This window comes from Mandrillus leucophaeus, unplaced genomic scaffold, assembly GCF_000951045.1.
Source record: "Mandrillus leucophaeus isolate KB7577 unplaced genomic scaffold, Mleu.le_1.0 Scaffold12, whole genome shotgun sequence".
Lineage (NCBI taxonomy): Eukaryota > Metazoa > Chordata > Mammalia > Primates > Cercopithecidae > Mandrillus > Mandrillus leucophaeus.
In genome coordinates this window covers 4093164-4108157 of record NW_012100320.1, presented here as the reverse complement: position 1 = coordinate 4108157, position 14994 = coordinate 4093164, and the positions used below count along the sequence as shown (strand labels likewise).

General features: G+C 40.1%; 1 protein-coding gene across 1 annotated transcript in view; it reads left to right on the top strand.

Moving 5' to 3' along the window:
- The first annotated feature begins 3367 nt into the window (after positions 1-3367).
- Positions 3368-14994, top strand: part of DENND4A (DENN/MADD domain containing 4A) — a 139404-nt gene continuing 127777 nt past the window's right edge. The window contains exon 1 of the mRNA XM_011969323.1: positions 3368-3647. The gene's annotated coding sequence lies outside the window, so the exon portion shown is untranslated. The remainder of the gene's footprint in view (positions 3648-14994) is intronic.

Genomic DNA, 14994 nt, shown 5'->3' with positions numbered 1-14994 from the left:
GGATAATTTGACCACATTGCTAATAAATTTTACTTTCTGGATTAAATACATTGGAACGTCACTCAAACACTGTTTCACAGTGAGTACAATTTGTCAATGTGGATTCTGCTTTGGGACACATCTACATAGTTTCTAATAGGCCACAGATCCCCGGTAGGTTTTCTCACCCATAAGGAAGCCTTGTAGCATAGCTATCAAGGACTGATTTATAGGCCAGGTGTGGTGGCTCATGGCTGTAACCCCAACACTTTGGGAGACTGAGAGCAGATCACCTGAGGTCAGGAGTTCGAGACCAGCCTGGCCAACATGGTGAAACCCCATCTCTGCTAAAAATACAAATTATTTTTAGCCAGGCATGGTGGTGGGCGCCTATAATCCCAGCTACCCTGGAGGCAACAGAATCGCTTGAACCCAGAAGGTAGAGGTTGCAGTGAGCTGAGATCACGACACTGCACTCCAGCCTGGGCAACAGAGCAAGACTCTGTCTTTAAATAAATAAATAAATAAATAAATAAGATTGCTCTATAGAGGCTCCAGGTTTTCATTTAAAGGCGTGAGACACTTCCGGTATAGCAATTAAGGTACATAGATTTAACAGGTGGAGAGGATTAGGCTGTACAACAGCTTGCGTTTCCATTGCTTTAAATGGTTATTGGTTTCATCTTTTCCTTCATGCATCATTCAAACCACAGCATTTTAAAATAACTTCTAAGAAATAGCCAGATAGAGTTCCACATATAAAATACGACAATTTCAGAAATGGCATGGTGCCAAAATTTATTATCCAAAAAATTCTATTTGGCTCATGTCTACACTGTTAGAATCCTTTGCCCAAATCACATCTAGGGTGTAGGTTTAACTGTGACTACAGTCGCATATGCCTGGGGTGTTGAGAGGACTCCTGATATGACAGTTAAGGGGGGGCTCTGAGGTAGGATTCTTCCTGGGTACACAGTCAAACGCTGCGTATTGGTTTTCTACTGTTTATTAATATTGTTCTTTAAGAAGCTATTTTCTCTGATTAAAAAAACCTTCATGCCTTTTAAACTTCTGAAAGGTTTTAGAATCTGATTTTGTACGTTACATGCAACTATATATCTATTTTAATTGGTACTCTGTAGATGAAAATATTTGTGTATATATATATGCACATATATATGTATAACCAACTAAAAGAGTGCTTTTGCTGCTAGTGGAATATTTTGATACGCCAGGCTACTCCTCAAAGAGGAATTGACCTGATACGTATAGCAACACTTACAACTAACGAAAGGCTAAATCTGTGTCCAATGGGTAAAGAACTGGAAGGGTTCCCAATCGGACTTTAAAAGAAGCTTTTTTAAGGTAGAGCACAATGGCTCATGCCTGTAAACACAGGACTTTGGGAGGCTGAGGTGGGTGAATCACTTGACCCCAGGAGTTTGAGACAGGCCTTAGGCAACATAGTGAGACATAGTCTCTAAAAAAATAGAAAAATTTGCCGGGTGTGGTGGTGGGCACCTGCAGTCCCAGCTACTCCAGAGGCTGAGGTGGGAGGATAGATTGAGCCTGGAGTAAGCCGTGATCAGGCCACTGCACTCCAGCCTGGGCAACATAGCAAGGCTCTGTGTTGAAAGTTTTTTTTACAGCTTTAACTGACATACAGATGACTACATATATTTAAAGCATGCAACTCGACAGTTTTGTTTTTGGTTTTTTTTTTAAAGCAAAGTCTTGCTCTGTCACCCAGGCTGGAATGCAGTGGCACAGTCTCGGCTCACTGCAGCCTCCGGCTCTGGGGCTCAAGCGATCCTCCCACCTCAGCCTCTCAAGTAGCTGCGACCACAGGCGCACGCCGGCACGCCCGGCTAATTTTTTGTATTTTTGGTGGAGACAGGGTTTTCGCCATTTTGCCAGGCTAGTCTTGAACTTCTCAAGCTAACCTCTTGCCTCGGCCTCCCTAAGTGGGTTGGGATTACGGGTATGAGCAAAGGCGCCTGGCCCCAGAGTTATTTTTATAAACTTTATAGCATGTTTCCCCTTAAAACGTGCTGAAGGCCGGGGGCAGTGGCTAAAGACTGTAATCCCAGCACTTTGGGAGGCCGAGGCCGAGACGGGCAGATCACGAGGTCAGGAGATCGAGACCATCCTGGCTAACATGGTGAAACCCCGTCTCTACTAAAAAATACAAAAAAAACAAAACAAAAAAAAAAAAAAACCTAGCCGGGCGAGGTGGCGGGCGCCTGTAGTCCCATCTACTCGGGAGGCTGAGGCAGGAGGCTGAGGCAGGAGAATGGCGTGAACCCGGGAAGCGGAGCTTGCCGTGAGCTGAGATCTGGCCACTGCACTCCAGCCTGGGCGACAGAGCGAGACTCCGTCTCAAAAAAAAAAAAGTGCTGAAGTACTTTTTTATTGTCCCTCTTCTCCCACTAAACTGCAGTTTCCTGAAGGTGGAGGTTTTCTGTTTCCCTCACCACTGTGCACCCTCTGTTTGAGCACCCTCTGTATCGATGATTGTTGACTGAATGAATGAATACAATGAAAGAACTGGAGGTAGGAAATAAAGTTGTAAACTTGGTTAGTAAAAGGCTATGCAATTTAGGAAAAGTTGACTTTAAAGCAGAGGGATTTTTAGGGTCCTGTTTCTTCTTTCATTTGTCCATAGAATAACGTCTAACATTTATTTAGTACTTTCAAGCACTATACTAAGTACTTCACAGGTACTATAGAATTTAACTCCCGAGCAACCCCGTGGGGGGTAATCAAGCTTTATTATCTTCATCTGTCAACAGCCATCAATGGTGGAGAGCCAAAGTCAGGTTTAAGTAGGCCGTATCCAATTAATCCAAAGTAATGGACACCCCGTCAGTCAACAACTGGGGTTTTATCAACGTACTTTTCGGAGAAACCCCCTGAATTCCCCGCTTTACCTTTCTATCTTGGGACCGAAACCTACTCCGCGGTTGCTAACCCTGAAGGGAGTTTCCTGGAGAATCTGAGCACCCTTGGTGGAGAAGCTCAGACCTACGAACCGAGCAAGGCAATCTCAGGACTCCCGGAGTGCCGGAGAGGAAGGAAGAAACAGGTCAGTTGGCGCGAACTGGACTCTTGTGCTTCTGGGTGGCGAAAGGTGAAGGGACTGCACGCTTCGCCCACGCCAGCCTGGGGCTTGGGATCTCCTGACCCGACGGGGAACCACGGTGCGTTTCCCCAACTACACCGCACGTCACAGGGTAGGGCGACTTAGTCCCGCCCACCTTCTCCGCCCCCTCGTCAGTTTGGCGCTAGGACCCCACGACCCTCAACCCGGCCCTCTCCTCCCACTAGGGCCAGATCCGGCCTTCGATTGGTGCTCGCGCGCGTGATTCCCGCCCCCGCCCCTTCCGTCATTGCCAAGATGGCGCCGGTAGCGGTGGCCGCGGCGGCTGGAGTCGGAGAAAGAGGCGGAGGCAGTGGCGGCCGCGAGGGGAGGGGGAGTCCCGTCTGACTGAGACGGCAGGCCTGGGCGGGCGGGGGTGCCGCGGAGGGCGGAGCGCCGGGCTGGGGATGAGCTAAGCGGGCTCAGAGCGCCGCGGCATTCCGCCTCTCGTGTCCCGCTGCCGCGCGTGAGGGAATCCGGCGCGGCTCTTCAAGCTCGATCCGCTGCTCGCTCGGGAGCCAGCTGGGAGGTGAGTGCGGGGGCGGCGACCCGGGCAGCGGTGGCAGGTGGAGCTGTCACGGCCCGGAGAGGTGACAGCCGGGGGCGCGGGAGCGGGGCGGCCGGGCTCGGGGAGGCGGCATGGATGGCCGCGACCTCCGCCCGAGAGCTCTTGAGAGCCGGGAGGTCCTCCGCGGCTCGGTCCGCCCCGGGATGGCGTGGCGGTGCTGAGAGTAGCACCCGCGCCTCTGCGTCGGACGCGTGGGGGGCTCCTGTGTTTTCATTCCAGATTTTCTATTCCAGGCTGGCCTGGGGCTGTTGTTATTTGCGAGTGGGGGCGGGGAGGGGGAGGTCCTGGATCTGGGATTTTGACAAGCCCGTTACGTAAGTCGGAGGTGGCTTCCCGGAATCCCACCTGCTCGGTATCTGAGACAGGCGGCGGGGGGAGCCCGGGGTGCCTGGAGGCCCACTTTTCCTCCCAGGGTCTGTCCAGCCTTCCCCGGCCCGCGGGCACGGGTTCTGCGTGAGCGCGGCCAGCGTCCAAGTTGGCCAGTTTTTTTCTAGTCTTTTTGGGGATGGTGTGTGGTGGGGGAAGGGAACGGTTCCTGGTTACCACCATTCCCTTTGAAGTTTATCGCTTTCTGGAGGTGGGGGGGCAGGAAAAACAGTAAAAAGCTTGTGACCTACAATTGGGTCGCAGCGACAGCTTTTCATTATCGTGCTTTTAAATGACAGATGTGCTGGAAGATTTTTGTTGTTGTTCCAATGTGCTTTTAATTCAAACGTATGGTTACGCCTAGAGCCATAGAGGTTTTTGTCTTACAGGACAGTTATTTCTTGTTTGCAACAGCAGGACAGGCATCAGTCAACAGGCATGTATTTATTTAAGGAGAAAACGCGTGTCAGCCAGCTAGAGACCCGTGAGGGCAGAAATTGTATTACTCTGTGAATATGTTATTCTTTAAAATGTATTATACATTAATGAAAAGAATAGCCCGAATGTGAAAGAAGCGGTCTTGCAAGATTACAAGCTGTTATTTGGTGTGTATATAGTCTCATTCTATTTTCTGTTTACCCTAGTCTACCTCTTCTCTCCTTGGGGGAGGAGGTGGAGACACCTGTAAACAGTGTAGCCCCGGTTACACTAATCTATTGTAGTACATTTGGGATTATTTTAAAAAGTATTCTGGGGGACTTAAGATTGGGTAATAAGCAAGGACTCTTGAGCAAGTTATTCAGTTTATGTTGATAGTGGTTCTGGGATTCGACTTTTGAAAATTTAAGTGTACAAAATTTCTGAGCTGTTTGAACCCTGTTTGAACTTAAAATAAAATATTATATTTGGCTTCTTTTTCGAAAACTTTGTTTTGGGCAGAATTAAACATTATGGGCAATTTTTACTTCATTTACACAATTTCCCTTTGAACCACAGCTCTCAGTAGAAGTCCAGAATAGCATATGTTATCATCATTATATATAATATGTTACATAATTTTCTTTTTCTGAATGATTAAACATAGACCTACTTCACTGTGAAGTTTAATTTTTGTTTTGTATTATTTTTTAATCCCCTTCCATTCTGGGATCACTGTGAAGTTTTATAACAATGTACTTGCTAAGAAATTTAATTGATGTTGATACCAGTCGCAAATTGGGAATAAATATAAATACATTTTGGCCCAAGTTTTAAACTTATAGACACAAATTTACATTTTTGAAAATTGGTGAAGCAATATGAGTTTTTTGTCTGTGCAAGAGAGCCAGGAAGTTGATGCTGATTTGTTCTGAACTTTTCCACATGAATTACCACTGGTTTAAAGAGTTATTGATTCTCAAGTTCCTGGAACTGTTGTCCTAGTTCTGGTAACTTGAATAGTATTTAGTATAATTGGGAGGCTAGAAGAAGTAAGAGACTACATGACATTTATTTATTCATTAAAAAAATTATGGCAGAATTGTAAAATAAAATTAGCTGGGGTTAATAGAATTGTAAAATAAAAGTAGCTGGGACTACAGGCGTGCATCACCATGCTTGGCTAATTTTTGTATTTTTTGAGACGGGATTTCACCAGGTTGCCCAGACTGGTCTTGAACTCATGAGCCCAAGCAATCTGCCCGCCTTGGCCTCCCAAAGTGCTGAGATTACAGGCGTGAACTGCCGCACCCGGCCAGTGTAATTGCTATTATAAAACTTGGTTTTCCACTGAGTGGTATTAGTTACATTATATTTTGTTGTTTGCAGAATTTTTTGAAGCATTCTATATCCTACAAAAACCTAGTTAAAGCACTGATGCAGATAGAGGTGTTTGGTATATAACAAATCTTGTGCTATTCCTACTTAAATTGATGGTGCGTTGTTCTAGGTGGAAAACAAAAGTTGCTCTAGCAGGAAAATTGACTTGTTATTCTTGCCTTCTCCGATGTCAGAGACTTATCTTTGGGCGATTTTTCCTTTTTCCTACCACAGGTAGAAGAAGAGTGACTGAGAATAGCTGATACATTTTTTTTCCTTTCTTATTTTATTTTATTTTACTATCTCATGCCCCAGATAGATTGTTTATTCAGTAGAATTTGTGGGAGGATGCTGGGGATGGAGGGAGTCAAGCACACCACACTTCATTATTGTATATCATAGTTATCACTTTGAATTCTACAAGACCAATGTAGAAATGTACATTTAAGAAGTGTTTAGGCCCTATTAAGTGGCTCATGCCTGTGATTCCAGCCCTTTGGGAGGCCAAGGCAGGAGGATCCCTTGAGCCCGGGAGTTTGAGGCTGCAGCGAGTTATGATTGTGCCACTGCACTCCAACCTGGGCAACAGAGTGAGACCCTGTCTCAGAAAACAAGAAACAAGAAGTGGTTAATTTATATAGCATTTTATAAGAGTGGAACAATTTTAATAGTCAAAATACATTATAATATGGGAATGGTGAAATTAATGATAATCTATGTGGTGGATACAGCTTCTAAAAATCATTTTTAAAATGTACTGACATAAGAAAGTACAATATAATGTTAAGAGAAAAATTAGAATATAAAGAAACATATAGGTATAGATGGCAAAAAGATTTGCAGGAGATATATAAAATAGTAAGAGATGCTATCCCTGGGTGATAGAATTATAGGTAATTTTTATTTTAGTTTTTGTGCTTTTCTCTGTTCTGAATAATTACTACTTTTTTTTTTTTTTTTGAGACTAGGCCTGGCTCTGTCACCCAGGCTGGAGTGCAGTGGTACGATCTCAGCTCACTGCAACCTGCACCTTCCAGGCTCAAGCCATCCTCCCACCTCGGCCTCTCAAGTAACTGGGACTACAGGCATGCGCCACCATGCTTGGCTAATTTTTCTGTTTTTTGAGACGGGGTTTTGCCATGTTGCCCAGACTGGTCTTGAACTCGTAAGCCCAAACAATCTGCCCGCCTTGGCCTCTCAAAGTGCTGAGATTACTGCACCTAGCCAATTATTACTCTTTTAATTATGAAAAAGACATTGAAATATTTTCAAGGGTCATAGGAGAAAATACTGAAAATCCCAAATAACTATTGTTACAGTAGGAAAATTATCTTAAGGTTGTTAGCAAAAGTAACCCAAAATATCATGCTTATTTTCATTATACAATAATAGACACAGCTTGTAATTTAGATGAAGACGTTCTCTTAATAACCAGCACTAACCTTGTAATAGTTTTACATATGTGGATTTTTGTGTCTTTAAACATTGCTTCCCACCAAGGTTTTTCTTTCTTCCACCAAAGCTGTTCTGTGTTGACAGTGCCGCCTGTTGATGGATTCCTCTACTTAGTCATTTCCCCATTACTTCGTCAGTCAGTAGGCAATGGTCTTTGATTATGAGATGCCAGATAATTTGCTACTTACTGAGATTACAAAGGTAAATAAATGAATAGTGATTTCTGGCCTCAGACCCTGGGTCAGAATTTTTTTTTGCTTTTTGGACCATCAGTACATATTGTGTACTCAGGTTTTCCTGTTTCTCTGCCAATAGCCTGACACCTCAGGCAGTATCTTTTTCCTGGTGCTCATATGCTTTTGTAACTTTCTTCATAGGAATGTGTGCTGTGAGTTCTAGACAACAAATTTACAGATACATTTTTGAAACATTACTTGATTATAGGTTTGGGAATCCTATAGTTAGAAGGGCTGCCTATATGTTCATCTATGGCTGTTATTATTTTTAAAATGTGTGACACTTTCTTAGTTCCTTTGTGCTTTCTTCTGTTAAAAATCACAAGTAGAAAGCAAGAGAGAGAGGAGACAAAGAGGTAGAAAGATATCAAGGGAATTTTCCTACTAGTGTTATACTTTATTTTCACTGAGAATAGTGAGTCATTAAAATGTATAGTAAGAGATACTGTTTCTGACATACTTTGTTAAAACCTGTCTCTCTTGATCTGTGTAAAAATGCATTTTCCATATGTATGTTAAAGTGTATATACATATATAAGCTCACACAGTTTAGCTGTTTTTGTTTTCAAATGAAAGCTGAAATATGAAGATCAGAACTTTATTAAATTTCTTAATTTTGTTGTAATATTGTTTTGTAGATGAGAGATTTTTATTTTTGAAAAGTTTTAAAAATAAATAGCAAAACTGTATACACCCACATACTCACATATAAAATGTTAACATATTTCATTTTTGCTTCAGATATATATTTAATTTAAAATAACTATTTATATCGTAGTTATCACATTGAATTCTAAAAGAGCAGTGTAGAACTTTATACTTTCTTGAATATTATAGATCATGTTAAAGTCCCTTTTGTTCTCCCCAGTTTTATCCTCCTCACCTTCATCTCCCCTCGCAGAGGAAATTGTTGTAATGAATTTGGTTTGTATCCTTCTAGTTTATTTTTTAATAAACTGTATGTATGAACAATGACATGGCATTGCTTTGGGTGCTTTTGAAGAACATGTACATTGGAGTACATTTCAAATCATATTCCTTTGGTGTGAATATTGACTCTGCTACTTAATTTTGTGACCTTAGGTAAGTTATTTAATCTTTACATGCCTCAGTGTCCTCATCGATCACATAGGGATGATAGAGGTGTCCACTTCATACAATTGTTGTAAAAATTAAATGAGCTTATTTATTTATTTAACTTATTTTTATTATTATTTTTTTCTTTTTAGAGACTAGGTTTCATCATGTTGCCCAGGCTGGTCTCAAACTCCTGGGCTCAAGCGATCCTACTGCCTTGGCCTCCCAAAGTGCTGGGATTACAGGCATGAGCAACTATGCCTGGCCTAAATAAGCTAATTTATATAAGGTAGTTAAAACTGAGTCTGGCACTAAAAAAAAAAAAAAAAAAAGTATGTTATAGTAAGTTTAAGCAGCTGTTAATATGATTGTGTCATGGTATATGGATTTTAAAGCTTGCTTTTTTCATTTTATTTTTTTCTGCCCTCAATCCTTGTTGATGCCGTAGGTCTAGTTCACTTATTTACACAGCTGTATAGTGTTCCAGTGAAGGAATATATACAATTTATCATTTCCTCTATTGATGAGCATTTAAATTGTTTTCATTTTTTATCTATTATAAACATTGTCTCATGAGTATTCCTGTAGCTCCTGAAGCAACATGCCATAGTTTCTCCAGGTCATATACCTGACTGTAAAATTACTGGGTCCTAGGATATAAATATTTTTCTCTTTATAAGATATTTATAGGATATTGCAGACAATTTCTGTTTTTTCATATCCTTGCCAGCAGTTAATGTTATCAAATTCTTTGATTTCTTACTGATTTGTAAGTTTTTTTGTTTGTTTTTAGATATTTTCAGGATAGTTACAAATGTTAGGAAAACTTATTTTTATTTGGCTTTTGAAGTTTCCAGATCTCTTGAACAATGCCCAATGTGGACCCAAGTTACTGTAATTTTGTCCTATAGTATATATTGTTGATAGTGAGCTTTGCATTGTACTTTCTCCAAGTATGTTTAGTTATATTCCTCTTCTGAGACCATGAGGAAGTGTTTCAGTGTTTCAGAATTCAATGTGATAACTATTATATAGTTATTTTCTATTAAATATAAATCAGAAGCAAAAATGAAAAATGTTAATGCTTTATGAGTATGTGAGTGTATACTACATTTTTTGGTAATTTTATTTTTAAAACTTTTCAAAAATAAAAATGTCTCATGTACAAAACAACATAAGAAATTTAATAATTTTTTTTTTTTTTTTTTTTTTTTTTTTTGAGACAGAGTCTCGTTCTGTCACCCAGGCTGGAGTGCAGTGGTGACTCACTGCAACCTCCGCCTCCCAGGTTCAAGCAATTCTTGTGCCTCAGCCCTCCCAAGTAGCTGGGACTGCAGGCATACACCACCATGCCTCGCTAATTTTTGCATTTTTTGTTAGAGGTGGGGTTTCACCATCTTGGTCAGGCTGGTCTTGAACTCCTGACCTCAAGTGATCCGCCCACCTCAGGTTCCCAAAGTGCTGAGATTACAGGCATGAGCCACCATGCCCAGACTTTATAAATTTCTGATCTTTGTATTTCGGCTTTCATTTAGAAACAAAAAAAATTATTTACCACTACAAAAGTCATATGAATTTTTTTTTTTTTTTTTTTTTTTTTTTTGAGACAGAGTCTCGTTCTGTCACCCAGGCTGGAGTGCAGTGGTGACTCACTGCAACCTCCGCCTCCCAGGTTCAAGCAATTCTTGTGCCTCAGCCCTCCCAAGTAGCTGGGACTGCAGGCATACACCACCATGCCTCGCTAATTTTTGCATTTTTTGTTAGAGGTGGGGTTTCACCATCTTGGTCAGGCTGGTCTTGAACTCCTGACCTCAAGTGATCCGCCCACCTCAGGTTCCCAAAGTGCTGAGATTACAGGCATGGGACACTGTGCCTGGCCCAGGTGGAAGTTTTATTAATATAATTAGTACCACAGTTTTGCTTTAGTCCCAAATTTGAGTGGCCTCCTCCTGCTTGGAGGAGGGTTTTCTGCTCCTGAAGTGCTTACCAATTAAGGAATCAAAATGTGCACATTAAAAAATGACTTATAGGCACTTACACATACAGTATTATAAGTGGTTCATCCATGTTGAGATTATTTTGCACAATACAACTTGTATTTCTGTTTTTGTCCAGCCCACTATACATGACTTAAGGGACTAAAATCAGATTGGTTAAGGCAATAACTTCCCCATATTTTTACTATTTTTATTCAATTTGAATAAATGTTTTCTTATAGAATATGTTTAGATTTACAGAAAAGTTACAGGGAGTTAAGGTATACCTTGCACCCAGTTTCCCCTATTTTTTTTTTTTTTGTAAGAAATGGAGGTCTTGTCATATTGCTAATATCTGACATTTCAATGTTAAATTTGTCAGCGTTAAGGAACCAATATTGGTACATTACTACTAACTAAAATTCATTTATTTGGATTTCATTCGTTCTTACCTAAGGTTCTTTTTTGGTTCCAGGATCCTATCCAGAATACAACAATACATTTAGTTGACATCTTTCCTTACCTTATCTGGGCTGTGATGGCATTTCTGACTTTCCTTGTTTTTGATAACTTTGATAGTTTTGAGGAGTATTGGTCAGAGATTTTATAGAATGTCCCTCAGTTTGGGTTTGTCTGATGCTTTCTTCATGGTTAGACTGGGGTTATGGGTTTGAGGGAGGACAGTCACAGAGGTAAAGTGCCACTCTCATTGTATCATATCAAGGGGAAATACTCTCAGTATGGCTTATCACTGATATTGTTAACCTTGGTCACCAGGCTGAGCTAGTGTTTGCCGGGTTTCTCTACTGTAAAGTTTTCCCATACTCTTTTTGGAAACAAGTCACTAAGTGCAGACCACACTCAGTGGATCTATCTCTATTTTCTTAAAGGGGCACTGTCTATAAAATTATTTGGAATTCTTCTGCTATGGATAGTCTTTTTTTTTCCCATTTATATATTTATTCAATCATTTATATATGTATGGATTCATAGATGTTTATTTTATACTTGGGGTCATAATCTTATACTACTTTATTTATTTTGTTGCTCAAATTGTTCTATCAACAGGACATACTCCATTGTTTTGTTTTTTGAGTACTTCCTTACTTTCTGGCACTAGAAGAAGTTCCAGACTCATCTTGTATATTTCCTGCCCCAGCCCTAGAATCAGCCATTTTTCCAAGGATCCCTGGTTCTATTTTTTGGTGAATCATGTTAGAAACCAAGATCTGGTTACTCAGTGTGCTCATTGCTGTTGTAATATCATGACTTCTAGGCCTTTTCAGTGTATAGACCTGGAAAATACATGTATGTATACACATACATAACTATTATCTGTATCTATATTAAGGTAAACATGAGTTCATACTGATGTCTTTGACTATCAATACTATATAGTTCATTCTAGCTTTACCCTGTTATCTATTACCTCCAAAAGTGAGAAATCTGGCTCACGCCATCTGGCATCCATTAAGTTATTTGTTCAGTCCCATCGTCCATGTGCAGTACTTTTAGAATTGTTAACCTGTATCTCCATGAGAAATGCCTTTACCAAAAAAGAGCAGTGCTTATGTACAGTTCTTTTTGTTGTTAGAGTTTCCAGTTTCAAGTTTCCCAAAGTTACTTAAGTCAAACCTTTTCCCCAACATCTGTATTATTTTTATTTTTTCATAAATTGATCTAAATTACACAGTAATTACATATAAAGCTTATAAAAATTTCCCTTGCTCAACTAAAGATCTTTAGCTTCAGATGTGTTTTTTTTTCCCTCCTAACTTTTGTGGCCAAAAAAAAAAAAAGATAGTAGTATTTCCTGAGGTTTACTTAGAATAGCACTTCTTCATTTGGTTGTTAGTTGACATCTTTACATTTGGACTAAGAATTATTATTGCTACAGATATTACAATATGTAATATCTGTTACATATTGATAAATGCTTTTTGATAGAACATTAAGATTACTGTAATTAAATATGTAATATTTGAGAACTTAAAAATGTACCTGTATTCCTATAGTAACTTTGTATGTTTTAGCTAATTTAACTCCCCCAAGAAGTCTATGAGGTAATTATTTTACTCATTTATTTTTATTTTTATTTTTGTCTGTTTTCGGGGGGGGGTGTGTGTGTTATTTTGCCCATTTTAAAGATGAAGAAGTTAAGACACAGAGAGTTTAAACAAGTTGTCTGAGGTCACATTGCTAGTAAATGACAAAGCTGCAGTTTGCAACCAGTCTGATTGTGGAGCCTGCACTCTTAATCACTTTGGCATATTATCTTTAAGTAAACAAGAAAAGTTCGAAGAGTAGTATGGGTTATGAAGGAAGTAAAACAGGGTGATCTGAGAGAATGAACGAAAGAGAGTCGTTAGAGTACTTCTTGGGGAAACCCTCTCTTGGGAGATTGACACTCGACAAGCAAGAAGGAGCCAGAAATGTGAAGAGCTGAGTGAGGAAAGAGGAGTATCAAGTGCAAAGCCTTGCAATGCAAAGGGGCCTGGGATGTTTGAGAGCAGAAAGGCACGTGATGTGGCTAGGTGTAGTGAACAAGGATGAAAACAGTCTATGAGGGCCTGTAACACTTACTATATGTGAGGTCCTGTGTAGTGCATTGTTTAGTATTCACAGTCACCTACTCTCTCAGTTTTGCAGATGAGAAAATTGATAGAGTTGTCTGTATCAACAACAAGGGCCCTTGTGGGGTCCTAAAATCCTTTTTCTCTTATTTACTCTTTATCCCACTGTCGTTTAATTTCTACTTTCTCATATCACTAAACTTGCTCTTGTAAAGTAACCAATGACAATAATACTTTCTCAAGAAACTCTGCCCCATGACTTCCACCATGCCATCCCCTTTTGTGTATTCTCTGCCTGTCCCATAAACAGTGGTGTTTCTGAGTTGGCCAGTTGTTCTTCTCAGCCTTCACATTGTCCTAACCTACAGTTATCCCTGTAGTTTCAATTACTGTGTATCTACCTATTACTCCCCAGGCCATTTTTTCTAGCATCAGTCTCTTTCCAAAGCATCAGATTCAATTATTTTATTTATCATCTTCACTTCAAACTCTTCTTGTCCAAACTGGACTTTATTTCCCTATCTATAGTTTTTCTTTCAAAGACATCATGTACTACTGTTGACTTTATCAACCAAGGAAGAAACTTTGAAATCCTTCATGATTTCTTCTCTCTCTCTCTCTCTCTCTCTCTCTCTCTCATTCCTTACATCCATTTATTTACTGAATTCTGCTGGATTTATCTCCTAAATATTTTTGAATCATTTACTTCCCCAGCATCCTTGGTCCAACCTCTGCTTTATTAGGAACTATTTCCTTACCTTTTTGTGATTTTCCTGTCTTCAGTTTTATCTCCTTGAGATTCACCTTCTCAGAATTGCTAGAATGGTATGTTTGAAACATAAACCTGAAAATTCTTTATTGACTCCCCATTGTGAATGTGATAAAATTTTAGTATATCATTAAAACTCTCCATGACTTGGCTTATACCTGGTTCTCTAATCTTAACTCTAGTAATTTCTGTCTTCTACTTTCCACTCCAGCTCTGCAGAGCTGCTTTTTGATAATTCGCTGAATATACGTACTGTTTCTGGATTGTTGACCATTGCTTATATAGTCCTTCTGCCTGGAATGCCTTTGTTTCCTCCTTCCTTTTTCTTTTTGCCTACCTAACTCCTTTACAACTTTTAGGACTCAGCCGGACATTACTTTCTCTAGAATGCCTTCTCAGATCCATACTCTTACCTGGAGAATTGGGACCCTCTTGGAATAATCTGTTGGTAACTGTGTTATAGCTCAAGCACCCAGACCAGAGATGGCACTCAGTAAGAATTTATGGAATGAACTATAGTATTGGAGAGGCAGGATAAAGTAGTTGCCTCCAGACCCAGACTGCCTGGGATTGAAACCTGACTTTGCTGTTTGACTGTGTTAACTCTGTGTACCTCATTTTCTTCCCTGTGAATAGAGTTAATGATGCCTTCATAAGGTGTTTGTGAAGCTTATGTTTGCTAGTGCAAGTAAAGTACTTAGAACAATGTCTATGACTAATAAATATTCAGCAACTAAGCTATTATAACTATTGTTGCTCTTAAGTATTTTAATTTATATATCTCCTCCACCAGGCTATGAATTAGTGAATGAAAGAGCAAACCAACTAACCCTGGGTTTTAAAATGCAAGATACAACTCTAGCTTTTGAAAATGTCATGGCAAGTTGACCATTAATCTTTCTAAGAGGTCCAACATTTGGTGTCCTGTCACAAATTTGAAATTGGCGTTGATCCATTGTGGAAAACAGTGTGGCGATTCCTCAAGGATCTAGAACTAGAAATACCATTTGACCCAGCCATCCCATTACTGGGTATATACCCAAAGGATTATAAATCATG